General features: G+C 44.4%; 1 long non-coding RNA gene and 1 pseudogene across 1 annotated transcript; both read right to left on the minus strand.

Moving 5' to 3' along the window:
• Positions 1 to 2,196: 2,196 nt before the first annotated feature.
• Positions 2,197 to 13,271, minus strand: LOC146170636 (uncharacterized). Its single transcript, XR_014703157.1, has 3 exons — positions 13,138 to 13,271; positions 3,663 to 3,738; positions 2,197 to 2,263 (listed from the first exon to the last, which is right to left on the minus strand). It is a non-coding gene; the product is annotated as an uncharacterized LOC146170636 (long non-coding RNA).
• A 5,506-nt stretch (positions 13,272 to 18,777) lies between these two features.
• On the minus strand, positions 18,778 to 24,590 carry LOC146170637 (uncharacterized; annotated as a pseudogene).
• Between the last annotated feature and the right edge of the window lie 413 nt (positions 24,591 to 25,003).

Genomic DNA, 25,003 nt, shown 5'->3' on the forward strand with positions numbered 1-25,003 from the left:
TTATTTTTTGTTTTCTTATTCCTCTGTGATACGTGACATTTTACTTATTTTGCCTTTTCTGCTGCGGTTGTCACACGAGTCCGGTATAGTGGTGCAGTAGTTTTTTTTTTGTGTGTGTATCTTTCTCCATCGTTTCTCTTACCCGTGCATTTTGCGGTTAATATAATCTGGTTTAGTGACGGACGTCTTTTCGCATCAGACTAGATTTAATAGTTTTTTTCTTTCTTAATGTTTTGTCTAGGTTTTGCAATTCTTTCTCATCCCCTACCTCTTGTCTGTGGTGTCGGCACTTAATTTTTTTTATTTTGCTTGATTCTTCTGTTCCTAAAATCAGTATTTTCTCTCTTTAATTTGTGGACCCACAATTACAATGCCGTAGGAGACTGCAATTCTATATTGTTCACCCGATTTTTATTTCTTTGTTGGGGACTGTCCTGTTAACTTTTCTACCCCAGTCTCTCTTTTTTTATGCTTTGGGTTTCGTACGTCTGCCTATCTCTCCGTATTGTTATTTGTCATTTTGTGTGACGGTGGTTTTGCTGCTGTTCTCTTCTTTTCTGGTTCTGGTTACTGTTTTGTTCCATTTGCAGGTCTGGATGCTACCTTCTGGGTGTTTCCTTTTGTTCTTCTTAAACCAGCGTGGACCACCTTTCGACATGGACCTCGTTTGTTTTTTTGTTTTTTGCCCAGTGACCGACGTCACCTACGAAGTTGAATCTGTTTCCGAAGTCCCCGTCCACAGCGCCAACCTCCTAAATAGTTCATGTGTCCTGTCTGAAGCCCTATTATCAACGTTCTATACGCTAACGTAGACCGCACCGGGATGGTGCTTTTCCCGACAGTGGGTTCATCGCTGTTCGTGATGAGGATGAAGAAGTGCAACAGACTCCGAGAAGACGACGACGCTGAGGGTTGTGAAATCGGTGTGGATATGTGCCATTGTCGTTTCAGGTCGTCATCATCATCAACGTTAGTTGTGCGAACAGCTTTCGGACTGTAGATCTTCCACGTAACAATATTAATGCGCTTCTTCAAATTTTTGTTGATGTTAGGGGTATTATTTGTGAAATTTAGTATCAAGTTTGAGGGGTGAGGATTCTGAGGTGCAATTTGAAGTTTCCTGACAATATTTTTGGTAATCTTATTAATAGCGTCATTAATGATAGGAACCGGATAGTGTTGGTTCTTATGGACAGTCCGCAGGCGGTTGGCGTTTTCCTCAAGTAGGGAATCGATGTTTTGCAGTGTCGTGGATGGCAGCTCTTAAAATGAAGGTGTTGTCTGTCAGTGGGTTTTTTGTAGACGCTAGTGGGTAGCATGCCCTTTTCAACTTGGATCGTGAGGTCGAGAAAGTTTATTTCTTGTGCGGAGTAGTTGTGTGTGAAAGATATTGTTGGATCGGTGTTGTTGAATGCTGCAATAAACTGGTTTAGGCTTTTTTCTGTGTCTGTTCATATTGTTACGGACGACATCAAGGAAGAAGAAGCGGGCAGTGGCGCGGACAGGAGCGCTCGCGCTAGGCCCGGCAACATTTTCATTAAACGTCATCTCACTGTCATCGACCATCTCTCTGTCCTCTGTTCTCCTGTTTTCATCGGCTTGCCGTATCGTAACAATATCATGAATATGTCGTCAAGGAATCGCTTGTAAAAGGCCGGTTTAGAAAGAATTAAGGAAAGGAAATTTGATTCGATGTGATGCAGAAATATATTGCCGTAATTTGGTGCCATTTTACTTCCCATGACCGTGCCTCTCGTTTGGAGGTAATAGCTATAATTAAATTTAAATAAGTTTATTTCCAATACTAACTTGGTGAGTGTCATGATTGCTCTTGGGCTCGGGGAATCTTTGCTATTGTGTTTTTCGTAAGTTGTGGCTAGGGCCTGGATGCCATAATCGTGTGGAATATGAGTTAGTTTAGAGGGAAACCACATCTAGGGTTACAAGTAGCGCGCTTTTGGGAATTTTTACTTTCGTTAATTCTTTGAGAAAGTGGCTGGTATCGCGTATGTAGGACGGGTGAGTAAGAGGTATGTGTTTGATTAGGGAGTCTATGTAAGCGGAGATGGGTTCCGCGAGCGTGCCGATTCCGGACATTATTGATCGACCTGGGTTGTTTTCTTTATGGACTTTTGGGAGCATGCAGAATCGGCCCGGAAACGTGTTTACTACTTTAAGCGCCTTGTTTATTCGAGGCTTTCTTTCTCCTTCCCGGGTTAGTTCAGAATTGTCGTTATAGTATTTTGATGTTCGGCGATGGGGTCTGCAAGGAGGAATTTGTAACATTGGGTGCTATTAAGTTGGCGGGTTCCTTCCTGTATGTATTTTTCAGTATCCAAAACTACTATGCCCCCCTCCATTGTCTGCGGGTTTGATAGTGATATCGTTTCCTTTGTTCAAAGCATCTAAAGCATCACGTTCGTTTTTTGAGAGGTTTGGTGATCCGGCCAGTTGCTGTGCAAAAGCGCGAAGTATATCTTGTTCTACAGCCTTTATATATATGTCAAAATGTCAGGACGCAACATAGGCAATACCCAAAATAGATTACTTGAAGTGAAGAATCATGGCAATTTATGCTACCAGACCTGCTCAGTAACTACCGTACATGCATCTTGCAGCAATTAAGCAGGGGTTATATTGAAAAAGGCTAGAAAACAATTTTATCTCACTCGAAGACGGGAGAGCTGTTGCTTCCACAACCAAGTTCCGATTTTCTGGTCGAAAAGCCTCGTCAGTTTCGCGAGCAGTTTTTTTGCCTACTTCTGCCTACGATTCTCACGCAACGAACGCGAGGTGTAGAATTGGTATATGAAATAAATGGCACATTAGGTACGTCCGTTCATTATATGCAATTTTTTTTATCGTTACCTCAGCCGGTCATTAGCAAATTGGCCCACCTGGTCAATGTATGCTTTGCCGCCGGAGAGGAGTATCTCATAGACGACGTTGCCGACACAGTTGGCAAACTGATTTTCATGCTTCTTTTTGCAAGGCTGCTTTCTGTTATCACAAGTGTTGCGACTGCTCAGCTGAGCGATCATGTTGGGTTCTAGAAGGATCATTGGAACTTAAGCCGATTAACCGCCTTCTCTAATGTGTGGCTGCCTCGATTTATGAAGCAGGGGTATTCCCAGCAAGAGTACATCGATGGTTTTTGCGAAGTGACCACATGATACGAAAAAGCCCCCAGCTTTTTCGTATCATGTGGTTACTTCGCAAAAACGAAAAAGCTGGGGGCAGCCGCCAACTTAGCTTGCCCACTTAAGAATTAAAGATCGACTAAGAATGAACTCTCCGGTGCTATTCTTGGATGGCGAATGCGGCTACGTGAATGAGGAACCGCTATCGCAACATACCCTTAGAAGCGGGGGCTTAAGTTTCATCCCAGACTTTTCGGACTTGCGCTAAGAATGGTAAACAATACCACATTTGATGCCTTTTAGAGACTAGCTTTAAACATTCTACTTCTCCGCCTCAAATAATGCTTCAGTAATAACTTCAGCGTTAATACCCAATTACATGCATTATGAGAAGAATTGTTTTGTTATCCATTTGTCTCCAGATAAATGGGTCTAGAACTTGAGATGAAAGCACATAGTCAATCTACGAAAGAACTACATTTAAGCAAGATTGGGAAGAAGCGTGTATTCAGCAGCGCCTACCTTTGTCCCTGATTGTACACAAACAGTCACGTTTCCAGCGTCCAATGGAATGAGCATTGGCTTGCTGAGCTGACACCTTAAAATAGGCAAAAAACGAAAACATTGCCGCGCGCACAAATATAGCAAGCATGGGAAATTTTATCCACGACTTATTTATGTACTCTAGTAAACGTCCTTGAAATAAACGTACAAAGAAAAGGTTTGCACAATTTTTGCCCAATATCGAGCTCAGGTAGTCTTATGCACTGATCTATTGACGAACTGATTGTGAAGTGCATGTGAGAATAGCGGCTTGAGTCGAGTGGGCTGCACTATCGAGAATGAGAAAGTGGTGGGAATGGGGAAACCATATCTGTCATCCCGCGCAGTAGTTGCAAAGGGTAAAGGTAGAAGAGCGGAGATAGCTTTAGAAGCAAGAAACAGGACCCACTTCATAACACATTACCACTGCATTACGCCGCCGTGCAAAATATGCCATATTTCCAAAAAGCTTAAGTTTATGGTTCTAAATTATGTAATCGAGCTCTTGTAGTGTTTCTAAACTCTGACATGCTTCGAAAGCAACACCCGTTTGGCTTGCCTTACACACACTTGGAGCTGGATGGCTGAAATACATTGGCCTAGTTAACGTCTTATAGGTGAACCTTGGAGCCTCAATACCTTGGCAAACCGGTACATTACTGTGAACTGATATCAACTAATGATCCAAAAATTACGCTTTTTAACGCAGAAAATGGTTTTGCGACATGTACATGCAAATTAAAAGCAAGCAAGACAACATTTCAGTCCTGCTATCTAGTTCCCTGAATAATAAATGCTGGTGCCGAGTTTGTATTTTTTTAATTTTGTAGTCAGGCTGTATTTAGAGATTGGTAGCTATAAAGTGAATCTTAGCATTCCGCCATGCCTACTTTTTTGGCCTAGATCTGCGACAGTAGATGTGGGATCTGCAGTGGGCTTACGAGAGGAGCCCCAAGTGGGTCTGACACTCTGTTTCAGGCTTAGAGCCTTCATATAGCCCACTTCAATGTTACTCCTGCTTCCTGCTGATGGAGGACATTCCCCATTCGATACTGGTCGAAAGTAAAAATGACAAATTGGCTTCTTGCACAAAAATAGGCACGCAATGTGAGATTGAACACTACAGTCTAAACATTAATGATGAAGATTGTATCTCGTATGGCTGTTTGCAATGGCACGAGGCTCTACGTACGTCTTCGATAGCTGTTATTTAGGGCTGCTCTCGAAGCGTTCAAAGGCTATTCAAGGATTTTACTTGCTATATGAGCTCTGCGTTTCAGGAAATGGAATCATAATCAGCTTTCAATGTTCCACAAAATACTGCTGCCAACCTTGAGCCATACACCAAATAACTTCACTGTAGTTCTAGAAAGCATCACGGAAACATCTGCTTTTACAATAACCGCCAGGAATGTTGAACATGGAAAGCGAGCTTGATATAAAGTTACGTATGATATCACTAACAAAATTATTATGTCAAAGATCTATTCATAACTACAAAATTCCTTCAAAGCACTGTAAATGACAGTGACAAATACAGCAGCTCCCTTCAGTCTGATGGCTAAATAGCAATGCCATCCTCTAAGCCTGAGTTAACATATCTATTCGGATATTGGTGGAATGCTGAACGCTTTTAGGGATACAAAGAAATCCATCCGGATCCCAAGGAAGTATCTTATTGCCACTGGTTGCAAGATATGATTGGCGACAGCGTCTAAATGAATTGCATTCTATGGTGTCATTTGGTTGTACAGGATTGCTTCTAGCAGCGGAGTCTTTGAACAATGCTACTTTTTTCCTAAATTACCCTCTAGTGCGTTTACACAGAGCGCGAGAATTCCTTCGCGGGCATTAGCACTAATGCCTTCTTTCCGAGAAAAAAAAAACTGTCCTGCGGCGAAGGCAGCGTCAACAACTTGAAACCCCGTAATCTCGAAAAATCAATCACATGCGAACCTCTTACACGAGGTACCTGCCAAGTGACATAGTCTGGCATCATTGGTCGGTTGGTTTTGTAGCTTAACGAGACCAGATGTTATGATCCAGTTGGAAGGAGAGGTCAAATCTGGCAGCTCCTCCCATATGAAAGAGTGAAGTGAGGATCGTGTACAACGCCTTGTAATGCCTTATGAAGCCTCACAGCCGCAAACATTTATTGGAGGCATTTAGATACCTCATACGTGTGGTAAGGCGAGATTCCTTACGTGACTGTGCACTAATTTGCCATGTTTGGCCTCATTCGTTTCTTCTGCACTCATTTTCTTCCTTTATGTTTGCGTTGTTTTTATTTGTGCTATTTGCTTTTTTGAAGCGAAAAGCTGAACTAGGCTAGTCAACTCCGAGTCTCGCGTGTGCTCCGTCTCTCTAACCAAGCCATATGAACGTTCCTTAGTGGCCTATCAAGGTAACGTAAATGCAAGGGTCCTGGCAGGCTGAGTCTCACATAACCGTCCCATGTGAAACGAGAGACTCAAGTTGGCAGCTCCTGCCAGGGGACCACGGTCATGGACCCAGACACGGACACGGCATACAGTGACGAGCGGTTATACATGACGTAGTATTGCTGTCGCAATAAAAGCTACAGCTGCGCATGTGCAAACCACGTTACATCACAGGAGAGGCGCAGGTGGTTGGAGCCGCCGCTGCCGCCGCAACCATCGCCGTGACTCCTCCGGTTGACCTTTAGTCGGTGCCGAGCGCTTTCACCGGACTGTGTTTATGTCCATACAGACGTGTAACGGTGATGATGATGTGGAATCGGAATAAAGTTTAATCTTATGTGATGTACGGCTGTAATCAATGTTTCACTGTGATGATAAGCCATGGAATATTTATAAGGTGCAGCCGTGAACAACAAGGTAAGCCACAACTACACCAAGGAACCACAAGCTAAGCCATTGCATCGCCGAAGCTTTTCGCTTCTCATATCCAAGGCTTAAACAAGCTAAGCCACCACCAATGTTTTCGTGTCATTTCCCTCTAATTCGACACAAATTCGGCTTCTTTTACTCACTTTGTGAAATCTCACACTGTCAGGACGTCTTTCAGCTGGATGTGACGTCAATTTGCAAGTTACTTCCTTTCGTTACTCAAAATATAGGTATTTCGGTGAACTTAAGTATTAACTGCTCATAATTGCACATTCTTAATGCAATCCCAGTCGGAAAAAACTACAGAACATTTTTTGATGTTACGACAGAATTTCTGTGCGGTTTTTGACGGAAACCTGTTGTGACAACAGAACATTTTGTAGTAAAATCAGAAATTTCTGTAGTTACAACAGAAAAGTGCTACAGAACTACAGAAAACAGAAATATACTACAGAAGAACTTCAGAACTACAGAGAAATGTGATGGTTACGACAGAACTACAGGATATTTTGTCGTATTTTTGAAACAGTTCTGTAGTTTTTTTCGACTGGGATTAGACAAAAATACCTCTTTTCTCCGCTCATTCAGTGATATTTTCACTCTGCTTTGACGACTTCCTCATTATGTGAGACCACAACCCTAGTTTTTTGCTTTTATTTATATCCCAAATTACGTATTTGTATTTCCTTGCGATCCTAAGCGTTAATCAGTCTTAATTGCACGTTTGTAACCTATTTGACATATACCCGGTGGTTCTAACCCCATATTCACGTTGTTGTTTTGTTTTTGTTTTTTTATGCTACTCTGACATCCGCGCTGTTTGCCCGGCTATATCGAAGGTCGCTCTATTTAGAAGCACATTTGACAATTTTAGCTGTAAATAATTAGCTAATTACTCTGCAGACATCGAAGTGAGGTTCTGGAATCATTTTTTCCTCTATCTGATATTTAGCCTCTATCTTCATTAGTGCCGGTGCTAGAAGGGGTACACAATTTTTGGGACCACACACATTTTGAGCCCGCTAATGAGCCTAGAAAGGCTTTCGCCTTAAAATTGTGAATCTGTGTGGTTGCAGCACCACAAGAACGAAGGCGGATACAAAGAAAGACAGAAGAAGTGCTCCTGCCTTTCTTTGTTTTCGTCCCTGCAATTGCGGTGTCGAAGGAACATGGATCCTTACCAACTTGCCCAATTATCTACCCATTTGAGAGAGAAAGAAAATAGAATAGAAAGACAGGAAGGATGACCAGGCAATGTCCGGTAGACTTCCCTACACGTGGGGAGGGGAACAAAAGGAGAAAAAGGAAAGGAAGAGCGCCAAAGAAACGAGTCTATAACATGTCCGAGATCTATAGTGAAATGGAGTAAAGAGCGTACACTTAGTCTTAAACTCAACACCAAGTCCTTTAAAACCTTAAGGAGAGCCTTCACTGATTTCCTTTGTGAAGGAAAAAGGAGTATGTGCGCAATTGTTTCAACACACCCGTACTGCTCACACGTTGGAGAGTCTGCCATGCCGATGAGATAGGAATAGGCGTTTGTAAACCCTCTCCTAGCTGCACGCGACACAACATTGTAGCATCACGGCGGGGGAGAGGACGAATGGTACCTGCTGTTGAAGTAACTGGTCAAAGTGGTGCAAGCGGGACGTCCAGCCTCCAGGTGTACACCATGATTATCTTGTCATGTTTCGGACGATCATTCGAAGGTGCCTTTCTGCGTCGGCTCTTGTCAATGGTATCTCGACAATTTTGATTGTATCGTGAGCCGATCAAGTGGCACCGCCAGCTACGTTGTTGCCGACAACTCCACCATGGCCTGGTGTCCACTGGTAGAGTACTTCATGGCCCTCTTGTAATGCCTGTTGGTACAGATGTCGAACCTCCGCTACAAGTTGCTCATGGTCGCCATGGCTCCAGATCAATTGAAGACATTTTAGGGCAGGTTTGGAATCACAAAACACAGCCCATTTTTGAAGAGCTTGTTCAGAGATATACTTTACAGCATCGGGAACTGCTGCCAGCTCTGCTTCATTAGAGGTAGTCTTATGCGAAATTAGATGGCAAATATTTGCCTTTCTCGCAGGAACGATGACGGCACATGCAGAACTTATAGGGTCGCCGAGCTATCTATATACATTGGATGCTGACCCACTAGTGATTGTGTAGCATGGACAGTGCCAGTTGCTGAAGGGCTGGCGTTGATAAGTTCAATTTCTTCGATATCCCTGGAACATCAAGGCGCACACATGGGAGCTGGAGGCATCACAGTGGCGACGGAAGGCGTGCTGCCGGAGTCAACTGTTTTGGGATGGAAGACTGGTGCGTTGCTATGATTTTTGCAAATGTAGAATGTGGTCTCTGCAGAAGCATATTTGCAAGGTGATGCTGCAGAACCTCTGATATATGTCGTATGTGCATTCGCAAAGAGGATGAGCAATATACGTTGAAAGTGGGTGGTCTTTGGCGTGTGCAATACTTCCAAGTATGGATGCGCTCCGAAGGACGCCCAGGAATGTGCGAAGGGCCTTACCCTGGACTGCCTGGAGGGCACACAAAATAGTTTTGCACATGTTTGAAGTACGCGCATACTGGACCACATGAATCCTAAAAATAGTGCTGTGTACAGCTGCAGCACTGTCTGTAACGACGAGCCCCATGATTTTCTGCCAACGGAGCAAGTGAGCGCTGGATGTTAGCTTTTTTTTTTTTCGTTCGAGTGCAATGTGGGCTTCATGACAGATTGTGGTCTATCAGAGTCCCTAAGAAACGATGAGTTTCCTTTTGAGAAATGTATGACCGCCGATGAATACCGGAGACTGATTCATCGATTTGCGCGTAAATTCCACTAGCGCTCCCTTTTCCGGAGAAGCACTGAGGCCTTGCTTCTGAAGATAAGACGAAGTTATTGCTGCTGCCCGTTAAAATCTTGCACGCACCTAGAGACGCGTCACAGAGCAAGCTCAAATGCAGATGTCATTGGCTTACATGCATATCTGGACGGTGTGCAGGGAGGTTCTATTGGAGGGCGATGAGTTAGATTAAAGAAAGTACGGCTAAGCGCACCACCCTGGGGCACACCACGGTGGGTATAATACGCTGAAGTCGAGCCACCTTGACACTAAATGAAAATGATCATCTTGTCACATAACTTTCTCTCCCCGCAAACATCTTACCATCGATTCCCATCATTTCCAGCGCATTAAAGGTAGCTTCATCGGTCCCGTTGTTGTAGGCACCTTTCACATCAATAAAGAGTGTCATGGACAGACGTTTCATCCGTTTCTGTTGTTGAACCGTGGACACGACGTCAACGACGTTGTCAATAAAGAAGCGACCCAACCATAAGCCAGACATTGCTTTTGGATATAAAGTATAGGGCTCGAGGAACCACTCAAAGCGCGCCAAAAGCATTCTTTTCATGACCTTTCCCACACAACTAGCCAAAGCTATTGGCCTGTAGGACTTGAGCTCGAGCGAAGATTTCCATGGTTTTAGTAGGGGTCTTAGTCGACTAGATTTCCATTCTGTGGAACAACACAGTCTAGCCAAGAGTGGTTATAATGTTTGAGGAGCTCTTCTCGCGTGTCGTTTCCAAGAAGGGACAGCGCAGCGTACGTCATTCCATCTGGCCCTGGTGAAGCCGAACGTCTACATCTTGCAAGAACAGAATCGAGTTCCTCGCGAGAGAAATGACATCCATTGCTTATTCCCGTGAAGCATGAGGAATACGTTGGGATACCGAGGTAGTTATTGCCCCCGCAATTTTCCTTCAGAAGGCATTTGTTACCTCAATCTGTTAACAATCTTGATATAAAGCCAAAGCACAGAATGTCTGTCTTGTTATGAAGACGTACGAGGCCTCGCACAATCCACCAGATGAGGAACATGGGTTTTTGGGGATCCAATTGCTTGCAGAAAGATTTTCAGCGCTAACCCGCCAGTCTGTTCATTCTTCGCTTTCTTTTATTTTTCTGCATACACCTAGCCGCTCTCAGCTCAGTGAAGCACTTGGTTCGTCTCGTCCTTCTGCTCGCCGCCGAAGAGCACGTAAGCGTCCTAATTCGATGTCAAAGTCACTGCGCATTTTAGATGAGCAGATGTGACTACTATCAAAAGTCATCGAATTTGCTATTGTTTCCTCTAACCTGCCAGTGAAGGCTTCTTTGCATGCTTCCTCCATATGCTTTTGAAAACTGTCCAATCGATGTGCATGTGTTTAGCTGGGGCGCACGTACTAAGTCCATTTATTTTGAGGTAAGCAGGAATTTGGTCATTCTCATGGGTCTCCACACCACAAAACCCTTGAACAGACCGGTGCAAGGATCGAGAAACTTATGTCCAGTCCAGGCAACTGCTCATGAACAGCCACGTAGGTAAATCGGACTGACATCATTTAGTATAATTAGGTCACTATCGGGAGCAAATAAGGACAGATTGCTTCCTTTGGCATTGATTCTGCTACTTCCCCATCACCGGCCTCCAATTCCACCTCGTCCCAGTGTGACCCGTCCGCGCACTATGCACAATAAAGACCAGGTAGACCAAGTGGTGTCAGGTTCGGATTGTTGGCCAGTACTTCCACAATTAAACCTTCCTGAGACACCACGCCGTAAGCTCCAATCGTTGACCACATCCACCAATAAGGACGGGCTCCCGGAGCAAGATTGCCAACCCCTTGTGATCTTAAGGACGGTGGTCAACGTTATTAGAACTTTACTACAGGCTTTGGAAACCCCAACTGCTCGAAGCGTCTTAGTGGTGCTGAATTCTATCGGTCCCGCCTTCCAGGATCTTTATCCTACAATGGCGGGCAAATTTCCCGCGTTTCGTGAAGAATTCAGAGGCACCGCGCTGTTCCAGTGGAGCGCAAGAGGCCTGAAGTCGCGAGTCTCATGTTTTCGACAATACTTCTTCACCAAATACTCCCCGATATTGGTCATCTGCAAGCCTAACTTAACTAAATCAGTCAAGCTCTCCAGCTACGAATATTTTTTCGCTCCTACATGCGAAGAGAGCAGCAAATTCCTGGTGTACATCCACACTGACATGACGTACGTTTGCTGCCCAGTCCCTCCTCATATGAAAATCAGTACGCATGTTTCATGGTGAAAACAAAAACGTTACAATTCACACTGATTGCAGCATATGTATATCCCTCCTCACAACTGGACTGCGAAAGGTTGAACGCCATCATGGAGGCAACCCAGGCTCCTTGGATCATTACTGGGGATTTTAATGTCCACCATGTACTATTTGAAAGTCCACTCATTTTAAAAATTGAAAAACATGGCTCTTGAATGTGATAGTTGCCAGATATTCATAGGTGCGCCACGCAGTTCACTTTGACTCGTTGAAGTCGCCTACGTGCATAAAGCCGTCTTGTATTTTAATACGCAAGTGCCAATACGACTCGGAAGCACACCTTAAAATATGTGATTTCGTTAGGTAGCCGACAACATAATCTAGTGTCAAGTTATAAAAAAACTGAATTTTATTGTTGGTCTGTGATGCTTTTCTTTTTCATAAACTGAGTTGCGAATATTTCAGCTCTACATTTGTTTTACTGCATTAACTGCGCAAATCGTCCCTGTTATATTTTAACTTATCCAAAATGTTCAATGCATTTTCTTCTGTAGTCCGTATGCTTTATACATTAATAAATCATTGACGTAGAATAAATATAACAGTTTTTCAAAGCGCAAGTGAAGATTTGTTTACGATGATGCTGTTTCTCTTGCTGCAAACGGATGGTAATAACAATTTCGGGTGTCCTTCACGACGAAGCTTGAGTAGCAAGGTGGAAAGTTGGGCGAGTTGTACATGGTTCATGGTGAAAACGTCGACTAAACTGTGGTCTACACTGTCGTGTAACAACAGCAAGAGGAACATCATCATCATCCTTCTTGCTCCAGTAGCGTAATGATACACACTGCCCGGAAGGGTTCGTTTCTATGGCGTCATAGGTAGCTAGGTCCTTCTCATCACTCCGTCTCCCACATCGGAGCGGCCGAACAGCTTGAGAGCAGCGCCAAAGCGGCGCAGAGCTCCCCTGCAGATAGCTCGAAGCTGGAGCCCGGAGAGGGTATGCGCAGCCTTCGTCGGTGGACTGAAATTGCGTGTCGTCTCCGAAGACAACAAAAGGAGGGAGCAAGACACGACAACAGTATCGTGTTTCTGCTTGCAGGATATACGCAAGATATATCTCTCTCAACTAGGAAGTCTTGAAATATTTAGCAATGCGGGTATTGAGTAGGTGTATCTATTTGTCACAAAATTATCTTACACATGAAAAAGAAAATACTTTTCCTCTTTGCTCTTCCTAATATTTAGTTTCACATTTTTTTATCATACATGAGCCTCTCCTGGCAGTACAATACTATAGTACACTTTATTTGTTGTCATCTGAGTCAGCGACAAAAGCCGGCAATCCCTTATAAATTTTAAAAAGTCAAGGCAGCGATCTTTGTGTCGTGAGGCACAAATATCATGCGTTGTGGAATAAAAGTATTGCAGGAATATTTTTTTTTCCAACATAATTTTGAAGCACATGAAACGAGATAAAGGAGTAAGAATATACTTACAATCCCTGAAAAAGAATAATTACGAAGCAGGCAGATCCTAATCTTGCAGACGATTCCATTGTACTAACAAGCTGACCTTCTGTTCGTGAGCGATAGCAGCAAGGTAATCCTATAATATAATACACTGCAACTGCCATCCCCGTCGCTTTTAAAGGAAAGCTTCAGTCAACCCTCGAATCATGCTCCAGAGTTGAGCGAGAGGAGAGACAATGTGTCCACAAGGAAGGAAAGAAGATATTAAAGTGAAGTAGCGTTCGAATTTTAGTGCGCTGACAGGTTTCAAGCATTAGCATTGTCACCACTGTGTGAAATTTTGTGACAATATATCGCCAAGAGACAGCACGACTGTCATGTGACAATACATTTCAGCTTCGATTGTTATGTACGATCAAAATAAAAAATTGTTTTGCAGAAAATATTGCTGTGTTATAGCGTAGAGAACATAACCTTCGTTATGTCTAAGAGGCTTTCCTTCTTTGTGCAAGACAACAGACCATCGTCTTCATCAAGATATTGTTTCTTCAAATAAATAAACATTTCATGGGGTATGCACTTAGGTTCTCTAGCCATATGTATTGTTTTAAACCACTCAGTTTATTCGGTGCCTAAGATACCTCTATGACAACCAGGCACGCAGTTGCAATGCACATATAGTGACGTCCTTTTAGCAGGCATCATTCACACAGCACATAGAAGTTAAAGTTTTATTTCAGATGATTATGATTTACACTGCTCGCTTGCTGACTTCCTTACGATGGATGTGCTTGCGTTATCTAGAGGGAACAAAATTGAATGTGAAGTAGTGAAAATCAATTTCCAAGGTGTTGTTATTGCAGTTCGAAATTATTCCGAATATTTCTGCCCTAAATATTTCCCCCTGAAGCGAGAACATTTTTGTTTTTCGCTGCAAAACTAATAATTTATCATGCGATGTAGCCATTCACTGAACACATGTATAAATTCAAAACACAAAGAGCTTGAGGCCTAACTTTTCAAGCCGAGGGAAGGATACAGCAGTTAACAATACAAATGAGAAGTTAATAACTTCGACGCTCAAGTAAGTTCAGTGATGCAGCTGTCATGAACAAGAGAAACGGAGTGCTTAAAAACAAGTCTCTAAATGCATAACAGCAATGTGTACGCAGTCCTACATATCGATGTACAGAAATCACATGTACAAAATGTAGGCATCAATGTTCTGAAAGCGTACAAGCAGGCACTCGACCTCCCAGCTTGTACAAATACGGAACGCTTTCGCCGCCTAGCGTCCACAACGCAATTAGGGAATTAGCCGACGTTTATTTACTGTCTAAAATTTTACTCGTGGCACCACGAACAGAGAAAGAATATTCGCTGAAGATATCCACAGACTCCGAGTACGCACCACCGACGACAGGAACAAACTCACCAAAACATGGAGATCGCACCGAGGTTTCGTACTTCACTTTACTTCCTTTTGTTCACCTTAACGGCCCCCGCAGTAGTTATTAGATAAGGGGTGGATTAATTTATACAACAAAAATAAATATATGTGATTGTCTTAAGGTATACAGAAGACAAGAATGAAGATTAGCACCAGATAGCGGCAATGTTGGTGGGTACTGCATACCTGTCCACAGCAATTTGGGGGAAAAGGAACATGAAAAAGTTGCAGTACGAGATAGGTGCTGGGACACTGAAACTAATGTACAGCATTTTCATATATGCGGGTCGGATGAGTAATGTAAGGTATTTGATTCCGAGTGCTGCGGAAAACGCTGTGAAGCAAGCAAGGGCTTGCGGTGTGGCGGCGAGTTTCGAGTTTCGAGTTTTTCGAGACAGGAAATATTCTCCAGAGATTTATTTTTATTATTATTTTTTATTTACAGGTACTGCCAACCTTGCTATCAAGCTTTAGGCAGGTGTGGACAACTGAAATCGACAAAAGTAAAAACAGAAAACAAGATACTGGGAACACTGAAGGTTTAATTAGAACAAAACACAGGAGAATATTTACATAATGAATGCCATTTGTAGAGGAGAGGCCCATTTCACTTATGACTTATGCGCAAGTGTGCATAGGAATGAAAAAACCGTTGGGCAATCAACAGTGTCGGCGGTTAATGCATTTCATTTACAAATAGTACGTGGTAAAAAGAAAATTTTAAAGGCGTTTGTCCTGAACGTATGATCTACTATATTTTTGCTGTGATAAGAGCGCTTGGAGCGGTGGTTAGCCGGTTGAATGAATTAGGTTTTGTCAATTCCTAACTGGCTATTATAAGGAAATAGAATAATTTCAACCTATTCCGATAACACCTGAGTGAAAACGTTTTGAGTTCTACAGCTTCTAGAAGGAGTGATGGGGACGCGCGCCAGCTGTAAGAGTTAAAAATGAGCCTAGCTGATTTTCTTTATACTTGCTGATGTTTGGTGATATTAGATTGCGTATGTGGATCCCAGAAATGGCAGCATACTCTAGGACGGGTAAGATCAATGTCTCATAGGACAAAATTTTAATTTCAGGTGAAGTGTTCCCTAACGTCAGCCTTAAAAAGCCAAATTTCTCATTGCCTTATTGTAAATGTATATTACATATTCATTTATGGTATAAGTACATGCAGAATGAACGCAGCGGATGGCGCGGTTTTGAACTGGTCCGAGTGCATTTGTTGGGGTTGCTAATGGCACTAGCGTACTCGAGTTTATTTATTATATTTATTTATTTTATTTATTTTGATATACTGTCAACCCCGATGGGGTTTTTACAGAGGTGCACATCAACTGCATGACATGGACATAATTGCTGATGTGGCAGATGCAATATGAAAAATCTTCATATAATAGTGCAAAGAACACCAAAAACAATAGAAAGCATATATCACCGGAGCTTTGACACAAATCCAGACAGCTTCATGACAACAAAGTAGGCTCGGTAAGCTCTAAAAACTTTTGGGCTGTAGGTTGCCTTACAACTGAGGCGTCAAGTGCATTCCAATCGCGCACTGTTTGCGGAAAAAAAAAAGAAAAGTAAACAGCGTTGTTGCTACAGAAAAAATCCTCAAGAAAGAGGGGATGTTTATGACGTGTTATTCTGGACTGGCTTTTTTTCACGAAGTCTTCGGGGTTAATTTTGTATGAATTGTGTAGCAGTAGGTATAAGAATTTCAGGCGATGCAGTCTTGACCGGCTAGATAAAGGGTGAAGCCCCGCACGATGTAAGTTCAGTCGGTGAATCTGTCCATCTGTAACAGTTATAGAAGAATCGCACAGCTTTTCGCTGTACACTTTCGAGTATGTTTATGCAGCATGTTGTGTAGGGAAACCATACGATATTGCCGTATTCTAGCATGGGCGGAGAAGCGTAGTGTATGCCTGGAGCTTTATTCCGGAAGCCGAATTATTTAAGGCACGTTTAAAGAAAAAGAACTTGTTCTTGGCTTTTTTTTTTTTTTTTGCTACATGCTGCACGTGCATTGCATTGTCCATTTTAAGTCTGATGTGATAAGGATGCCAAGATATCGGCATTCTGTTACAGCTCGCAGTGCAGTGGTGTCGGAGTCATAGGTGAACTTAAGTGGGAATGTTTTCATTGTGACGGACATACAAACTGTCTTTTCTTTGTTAATTACCATGTTCCAGTCTTCACACCAATGAAAGACATTGTTTAATGCCCTGTTTAGTTTGACCTGGCCCGACGAATATCTAACTTCATGGTAGAGAACGCAGTCGTCTGCAAATAGTCTCATTTTTACATCAGTTTGGTCTGTTATGTCGTTAATGAATAGCAAAAATAATAGAGGTGCCAGCACAGATCCTTGGGGGACTCCCGATACTACTGGAATGATGTCAGAGATGTGTCCGTCGGGATGAACTAATTGGTAACGGTCCGTTAAATAAATGCTAATCCATTTGGTCATGTGACCATCACCAATTAAATGATCGAGTTTATAGATCAGTTTCCTGTGTGATACCCAGTCGAACGCTTTAGGAAAGTCTAGGAAAATTATATCATATTGAGACTGATTATTTATACCCTGTGCAAGATCATGTATGAATTCAACAAGTTGTGTAATAGTCGATAGCCCGCTCCTGAATCCATGCTGGCGAGCGTGGATAAGTTGATTAGCCTCTACGTATCCGGTTAGAAATTTCAGAATAATGTGCTCCAGAATTTTCCCGCATGTACATGTGAGAGAAATAGGTCGATAATTATTCGGGGAATGTTTGTCATCTGAATAATGCACCGGTATTACTTTGGCGAATTTCCACTCACAGGGAATTCGACAGTCGCGGATTGACTTCTGGAACAAGAGACAAAGATATTTACTACAGGGTTCAGCGTAAAGCTTAAGAAAACAATTGGGTATATTATCCGGTCCGTTGCTTTTCTTTTCGTCCAGGTTTAGGAGCAACCAAAGCACGCCCGCCTCAGAAATTTCAGGAGTGCCAACAAGTTTCCCATGGTGATATTGTTGTGGCACAGTCTGGATAACATCGTCATTATCAACGGTTAACACTGACTGAAAATATTTATTGAACGTGTCGGCTTTAAGTTTCCCGTCTAGTGATGACATCGGAATACTTGGCTGTTGCTTTGTGCTCAAGTATAGCCAAAGTCTTCTCGGGGAAGTTGTAATAAAGTTGCTTAATGTAGTATTACAGTAATGCTCTTTTGCACTTCGCGTTGAATTTTTAAGTTCACTATTAAGTGAATTTAGGCGAGAGCGGTAGTCGGGGATAGTGCAAACTTTACTGCGCTGTCTGAGCCTTTTAATCTTCCGTTTGATATGAATTATTTTGCGTGTGATCCAGGGATTCCGCTTATGAACAACTTTTTGCACTGTGGGGACGAAACTTTCAATGCATTGCATAACAATATTCCTGAAACGCAGCCAGACGTTATCGACACCTGATTGCTCATCCCGACATAGATCGGAGAAATTCTCATACTCATGAACGAGATAAGTCATGATGGCATCATCGTTAGCTCTATTGAAAGCAAGGATACGTTTTTCAGTACGATGTGGACGGACAAGGTCACGCATAGGCAGCTTACAAAGTGTTAATTCGTGATCTGATAGCCCTTGTAGTGTTTCAGTTGTTATCCTACCGCTTAAAAAGTGATCGCTAATGAAAATTAGGTCTAAAATTTAACTGCTTTGGTTGTGAATTCGGGTCGGCAGGTTAACAATCTGCGTAAGGTTGAATGTAAACAAGAAGTCGATCATCGAGTTGCCTGCTGCAGTTCCAGGACTAAGAGACCTGTTAAAGTCGCCAGCCATGATAATCTTCCCGCTGGAAGCATGACGAAGCAAGTAGTCGAATAACGGGTCTAAGTACAAAGCATCACAATTAAGAGGCCTGTAGACAGCTCCAATGTGAACAAAGCCATCGGTTACATGGATCTTGCACCACACAGACTCAACACCCGGGCTCTCTGACAAGACGGAGTATACTATTGCTTGTTTAAGAATTGACACACCCCCGCCTCTCGATAGTCTATCCCTGCGAATAACTGTATATCCGGGTGGAAAAATTTCACAGTCTGAAATACCAGGGTGAAGCCACGTCTCGGTGATGGTCACGACATCAGGTTCAAAGGCTAGTAGCGTGGCCTCTAGTTCAGGCACTTTATTTACTAGACTGCAGGCATTGAAGTTAAGAAAGGTTATCGATTTCTGCTCCTGGTGATTCGGGTTGAGGCGTTTCGTTTTGCTTTGTTTCTATTTCGACAATGTCATTGCGGTCATCATCCCAAGAAAACAGTTGCCCATTTATTCTAACCTTATCGTAGGTTAGGAATACTTTTTCCTTGCGGTCACGGTTTTCTTTTGTGCGGTCCCAGATTTTTTCCTGATGTCACGAATAGCACGTGAAAAATCTTCACTGACAGGAAAGCCGGAGCCTTTCAGTTTAGAGCACTGCTTAAAGATGCTGACATTATCGCGATAATCGACAAGTTTCATGATTACAGGTCTACTTTTTGTTGGATCTGATTTTCCAACTCAGTGGATCCTCTCGATTCCTGAAATGTTAAAACCTAGCAATCCCTCGAAGACATTCTCTTTTACAGCTTGTAGCAAAGTTTCGGTCATTTCATTTGTTCTATCTTGAATGCCGTACACAATAATGTTTGATCGGCGGCTTCTGTTTTCCAATTCATCAATTGTTTTGGTCATGGCTGCAAGGTTCTCCTCTAACTCGGCTACTCTTTTTGTGCAAGCTGAGACTTGCTTTTCGAGCCCAGTTAATTTTTCAAGTTTCTTGTCGATTGCATTTAGTTTCTGGTTAGTGACTGCTTTTTCTGTCTTGATTTCTCGAATATCATCCGCGATGGCTCTGAGCTAGTCGGTAAGCGTAGAGTCCGGGGTTTGATTCCATATCACCTCCCAGTAACAAAAGAAACCGCAGTGAAATACGAATGTACAAGAGCACATCTGTAACTGGCCGTGGGCATGGCAGCAATATTAACATTGTTACTACGAAATGATTTGCCGTAGTATTTCCCCACCTGAACGAGAAACAGGTCAGGGTTGGAAAATTGCATCTTGGCGCAGCCGCCGTGCCCACTTAGGTCGATCTAATAAGTGTTCTATAACCAGAAGTTTAACGGGCTGCGGTGCATTATTAGAGATATGTTCGCAGATTATATGGTTGGAATAATATCTGTTCGCTAAGAAAGATCGCTCCACAGGGGTATGCTGTGGTACTTCAGCGATTTCGCGCTTTCTACGGTGAGTTAGAAACTGCGTAGGAAAACATAAGGGAGTTCTGATGACGCTGCAACGAGTCGAGTTTGCATTTGTTAGCGTTTAGCGTCATTAACATGATGTTGCTCATTCATGGACATGGTTAGGGTCGTTCTGAAGGGCCGTTTAATCAAAAATGTTAGTAAATGTGCAATAAATTGTGCAGTCATTGGCGTAATGCAAATTTTTCCTGGTGCTTGTAGCGTCAAATGTTAATGTATATTAGGAACACAAACACTCCGCACAAGACGTTCTAGGGTTAGATCCGCCGCAATGGATCTTTAAACCCTTCTGGCACCGGCATAAGTGGTCGACCGTATGTTTGGCACGGCGCTTGCGGGAGGCACGGTCGGCGAGTCTGTGCTGTGTGTAGGAAGGTGGAGGGAGTTAAACGATATCATTATCGAGGGCCTTCCATTGGTATACGAGATCTCTCTGGGTTGCGCAAAACATTCATATAAGATTCGAATTAGGATCTATTGGAAAACGGTGAAGCAGAAACATAACACAGCCGCACTACGACTGTCGTTACATGCTCCCACGAAGGCTGTTCGTAATTAGCTTCCGATATCTCTGATTATTTGTCTAGTCCATTATCACGCATTGCTTTCCCAATCGAATTACCACAAGGAATGACTCTAATAAAGACATTTCCGTCTTAAATGATAAGCTACTGTGAAGCAAGGCCGTTCTGCCCTGCATAAAGCGCGCGAATTATGCACAGCCCACTCGGGATTGGCAACAGTGGGCCGGCTCAGTGAATAGGGTTTGCTAGTGTTTTACTCCTCTCCTGTTGCTTTCGGCAAATTGGTCTGTACAGGTAGAAAATATCTTATATAGCAAAAGGCTCATAAAGATTTTGTACCTCGCATGTATGCGCCCTAAAAGGGGAGAATAAACGCCGTTCTTAAATACATCTTCGGTAAATATTGTTAGGTTAGGTGGTAGGTTATGCCACCGAAGAGGACGACGATGGAAAATAGAGTGAGAGACGACGAAGCTGAAGGAACTGTTGGGGCTTGCTTGAACACTTGCTGTGTTCTGCTGTGCTCTGCTGTGAACACTTGCTCATCACCTGCTGTGGTTTCCTGTGCAAGCCTCCTGCCCCGTATCATCTTAGTGGAGGTGAATCAAGATCCCCGTACGCACCGATTAGCCCTATCACGCTGCCAAAAGCTGGATTTGCGCAGCGACTGCTACCTACCTGGGATCACAACGACGTCACAAACAACCACGATGACCTCTGAACAACCCCCACCACCACGGGAACATCGCCTCAGCCAGTTGTACTCACGAAAATTGGCCACCCTCTCATCTTTAATGGCGACGACCACTCAGACGTTGACGACTGGCTAGATGAGTATGAGCGCTGCAGCCGGAACAACCACTGGGATACAACCATCATGCTCGCTAATATCATCTTCTATTTGGCGGGAACAGCTCGAACATGGTTCCAAAACTACGAACAAGAGCTTGTTACCTGGGACATCTGCAAGCATAAGCTTCAGGACTTGTTCGGGAAGCCTATTGGGCGGGCTCCTGCTGCAAAAACGAAATTTTCTTCTCGTGTTCCATCCGCCACAGAGTCCTACCTCGCCTATATTCAGGCCATTCTTGCGTTAATTGTGTCGCAAGGTCAGCAGCTCTATGCCGGAAAGTGACAAGTTAGCGCATATCCTTAAGGGTATCGCAGATGTGCATTCCACATCCTATTCTTCATGGATTGCTTTACTGTCGTCTCGGCGCTTCAAGTTTGCCGACAATTTGAGCAGGCAAAACAAAGACGTCTCGTACATCACTTTGACCGTATTTTGAACACGGCGGCTAAATCATCCTACGATTACCTCGCCCCTTTGCACCAGTCCCCTCATCCCACGATCATGACTCGGATCGTCCGGAGAGAACTTGAGGCCCTAACTCCTGCACCACTCCCGTTTTCGCTCCGACACCGTGGCCATGATACAAGCCGTTGTCCGCCAGGAACTTGCAAACGTCAGCCTCTCCTCCAGCCCCGTGTCGCACCAGCCATCATCGCACCCTGTTCCTTTAGTGGCTTCTGCAACCACCAGTCCAGCCTCCCCACCTCGCTACGTTGGTCACAATCCTACAGAATGGCGCACCTCAGACGACAGACCAATCTGTTTTATTTGCTGTCGCGCCGGCCACACTTCACGTTATTGCCGTAGCCATGCCTCCCCCACCCCTCGCTCATATTACAACGCTGACCGTCGGTATTATTATGGACATCAACGCTTTGCTGCCCAACCAGCCGAGCCCCGCCCCGCTTATGATGGGCCTGGACACTTTCCTCCTCAACCGGGTGAGCTTCGCACCTAAAACCGACCCAACTACTCGTCGCTCCAGTCGATGTCCATCTCCCCGCGATCGTCGATCCCGTTCACCGGTACCTTGTCGCCTCTCCTCCCCATCATACGCCGGCATCTACCCGGGAAACTATCGAATGCAGCGCCCGGGAGTGACGCTGCTTTACCGACCCAGACTGCTAACTCGGTACTGACCACCGCACCTAGACGTAACATCATTAATATTCTAGTGGATCGAGTCCCAATTTCTGCACTTATTGGCACTGGCGCCCACATTTCTGTCCTCAGTTCCTCGCTCCGCCGACGCCTTAAGAAAGACCTCGCACCTGCTACCTCATCCACCATCCTTGTTGCGGATGGCAACACAGCTACTGTTATTGTTACGTGTACTGCACGAATTAGCACTGCCAGCCGCAATATCCCTGTGTTATTTACAGTCCTCACCAGTCGCTCTCAAGATGTTATATTAGCCCTCGACTTTTTAACAACACACTCCGCTCTCATTGACTGTTCTTCTGGACTGCTTCATCTAGACCTGCCGTTTTGTCCTGACGAACAAACTCATGAGACTTCAACGCTTCGTCTTCGCTCCGCTGCATTCACTCGTCTGCCACCTGAAGCCGCTGTGTATGTGCTCATGTCACCTTTTCCCTCCCTTGCTGATGGCGACTACGTTGTTTCCCCCTTAACCGACGTTACTCTGCAGCATAGCATAGCTCTCCCTCATAATATCGTGCACGTAGGCAATTACCACATTAATGTTCCCGTCCTGAACTTCAGCTGTTCTGTACAAGTTCCTCCTGAGGGCATTTCTCTCGGCGAACTAACCCTACTGTCTGACTTTAATGTGTCTGCATTTTTGCCTGACAATACTGCTGGAGTATCGACACGACCTGCAGAGTCCCTGCCTACGGAGGCCCGCATATCAGGAATGGTAGCTCCTGACTTGTGTCCTGATCGTTATCAAGCACTTACGCGCCTTCTGACTTCATACAGTGACATTTTTTATATTGGTAACTGACCCTTGGGACAATAGTCCCTCGTTACTCATCACATCAATACTGGAGACGCCAGACCAATTCACAAAAGACCTTACCGAGTAGCCATTTCTGAACGTCGCCTCATACAAGAACAAGTTGAAAAGATGTTGGTAATAAATATTAAAGAGCCTTCGAGCAGCCCCTGGGCCTCACCTGGACTGCTTGTTAAAAAGAATGACAATACCTGGAGGTTCTGCGTTGATTACAGACATCTCAACAAAGATACAAAGAAGGACGTTTACCCACTTCCCAGGATAGATGATGCCTTCGACTGCTCGCACGGTGCCAGTTATTTCTCTTCGATTAATCTTCGTTCCGGTTATTGGCAGATCGCGGTCGACGAACGGGACCGGGAGAAGACCGCCTTCGTCACACCCGATGGCCTGTACCAATTCAAGGTGATGCTTTTTGGCCTGTGTAATGCGCCTGCTACATTCGAGCGTATGATGGACTCTCTTTTACATGGTTTCAAATGGACGACGTGCTTATGTTATCTCTATGACGTCATTGTCTTTTCTTTGACCTTCGAGAGCCATCTCAACCCCCTAGATGTCATTCTTGGAATCTTCCGAAGAGCTGGCCTTCAGCTGAATTCAAAGAAGTCTTCGGCCGACGTGAACTCAAAGTGCGCGAACACCTGGTCGACGCCCGCGGTGTCCAACCCGACCCCGACGAAATTCGTGCTGTAAGTGCATTTCCTACACCCCACTGTAGCAGTGATGTTCGTAGTGTTCTTGGCCTTTGCTCGTATTTTCGGCAGTTTGTCCCCAACTTTGCAGACACGGCTCGTCCACGCACACTTCTAAAGAACGACGTTCCATTTTGCTAGGGCCAAGAACAATCTCAAGCCTCTTCTGCGCTCACCGAAGCCCTCACCAACCCGCCCGTCCTGGCACACTTCAACCCCTCAGCACAAAAGAAGGTACGCACCGACGCCAGTGGCCACGGTATTGGCGCCATTCTCGCCAAACAGCAGACGGGCCGCACTCGCGTCATTGCTTTTGCCAGTCGCCTCCTTTCAGCGGCTGAGCAGAATTATTCGATCACAAAACGTGAGTGTTTAGCCCTCGTGTGGGCCATTATCAAGTTTCACCCATATTTGTTTGGCCGCCCGTTCTCCATCATCACCGACCACCACGCCTTATGTTGGATTTCTACGCTGACGGGCCCTACTGGTTGTCTTGGGCGTTGGGCGCTGCGTCTTCGGGAATACGCTTTTTTCTGTTGTTCACAAGTCCGGCTGGCTACACACTAATGCCGATTACCTGTCCCGCAGCCCGGTAGATCCGCCGCCTGAAAGCGAGTGTGACGATGACACTTGTGTGCTGTCCATCTCTGACCTTATAAACATTCGTCATGACCAGCGCTTAGATCCCAAGCTTTGCGGCATTATCAACCGCCTCAGCACTGATCACCCTGACGCCACTCTTGCTTTGTTTGCGCTCCACAACGGCACTTTATATCGGCGGAATATGCGACCAGATGGCGCTGAGTACCCGAACACCTGCGTGCCACCGTTCTTCAGCAGCTGCATCACGCGCCCACTGCGGGTCATCTTGGCATATCTCGTACGTACTAGAGCGTCCACCGGCGCTTCTTTTGGCCAGGCCTCTACCGCTCTGTTATCGTTACGTGGCTTCTTGTGACAGGTGTCAGCGGCGGAAGAAGCCCTCAGTTTTGCCTGCTGGATCCCTACAGCCCATCAATATCCCAATAGACCCATTTTACCGAGTTGACCTTGATCTCCTCGGCCCTTTCCCTCTGTCTGCTT

Source organism: Amblyomma maculatum, unplaced genomic scaffold (assembly GCF_055883805.1).
Source record: "Amblyomma maculatum isolate TAMU_Amacu unplaced genomic scaffold, ASM5588380v1 scaffold_118, whole genome shotgun sequence".
Lineage (NCBI taxonomy): Eukaryota > Metazoa > Arthropoda > Arachnida > Ixodida > Ixodidae > Amblyomma > Amblyomma maculatum.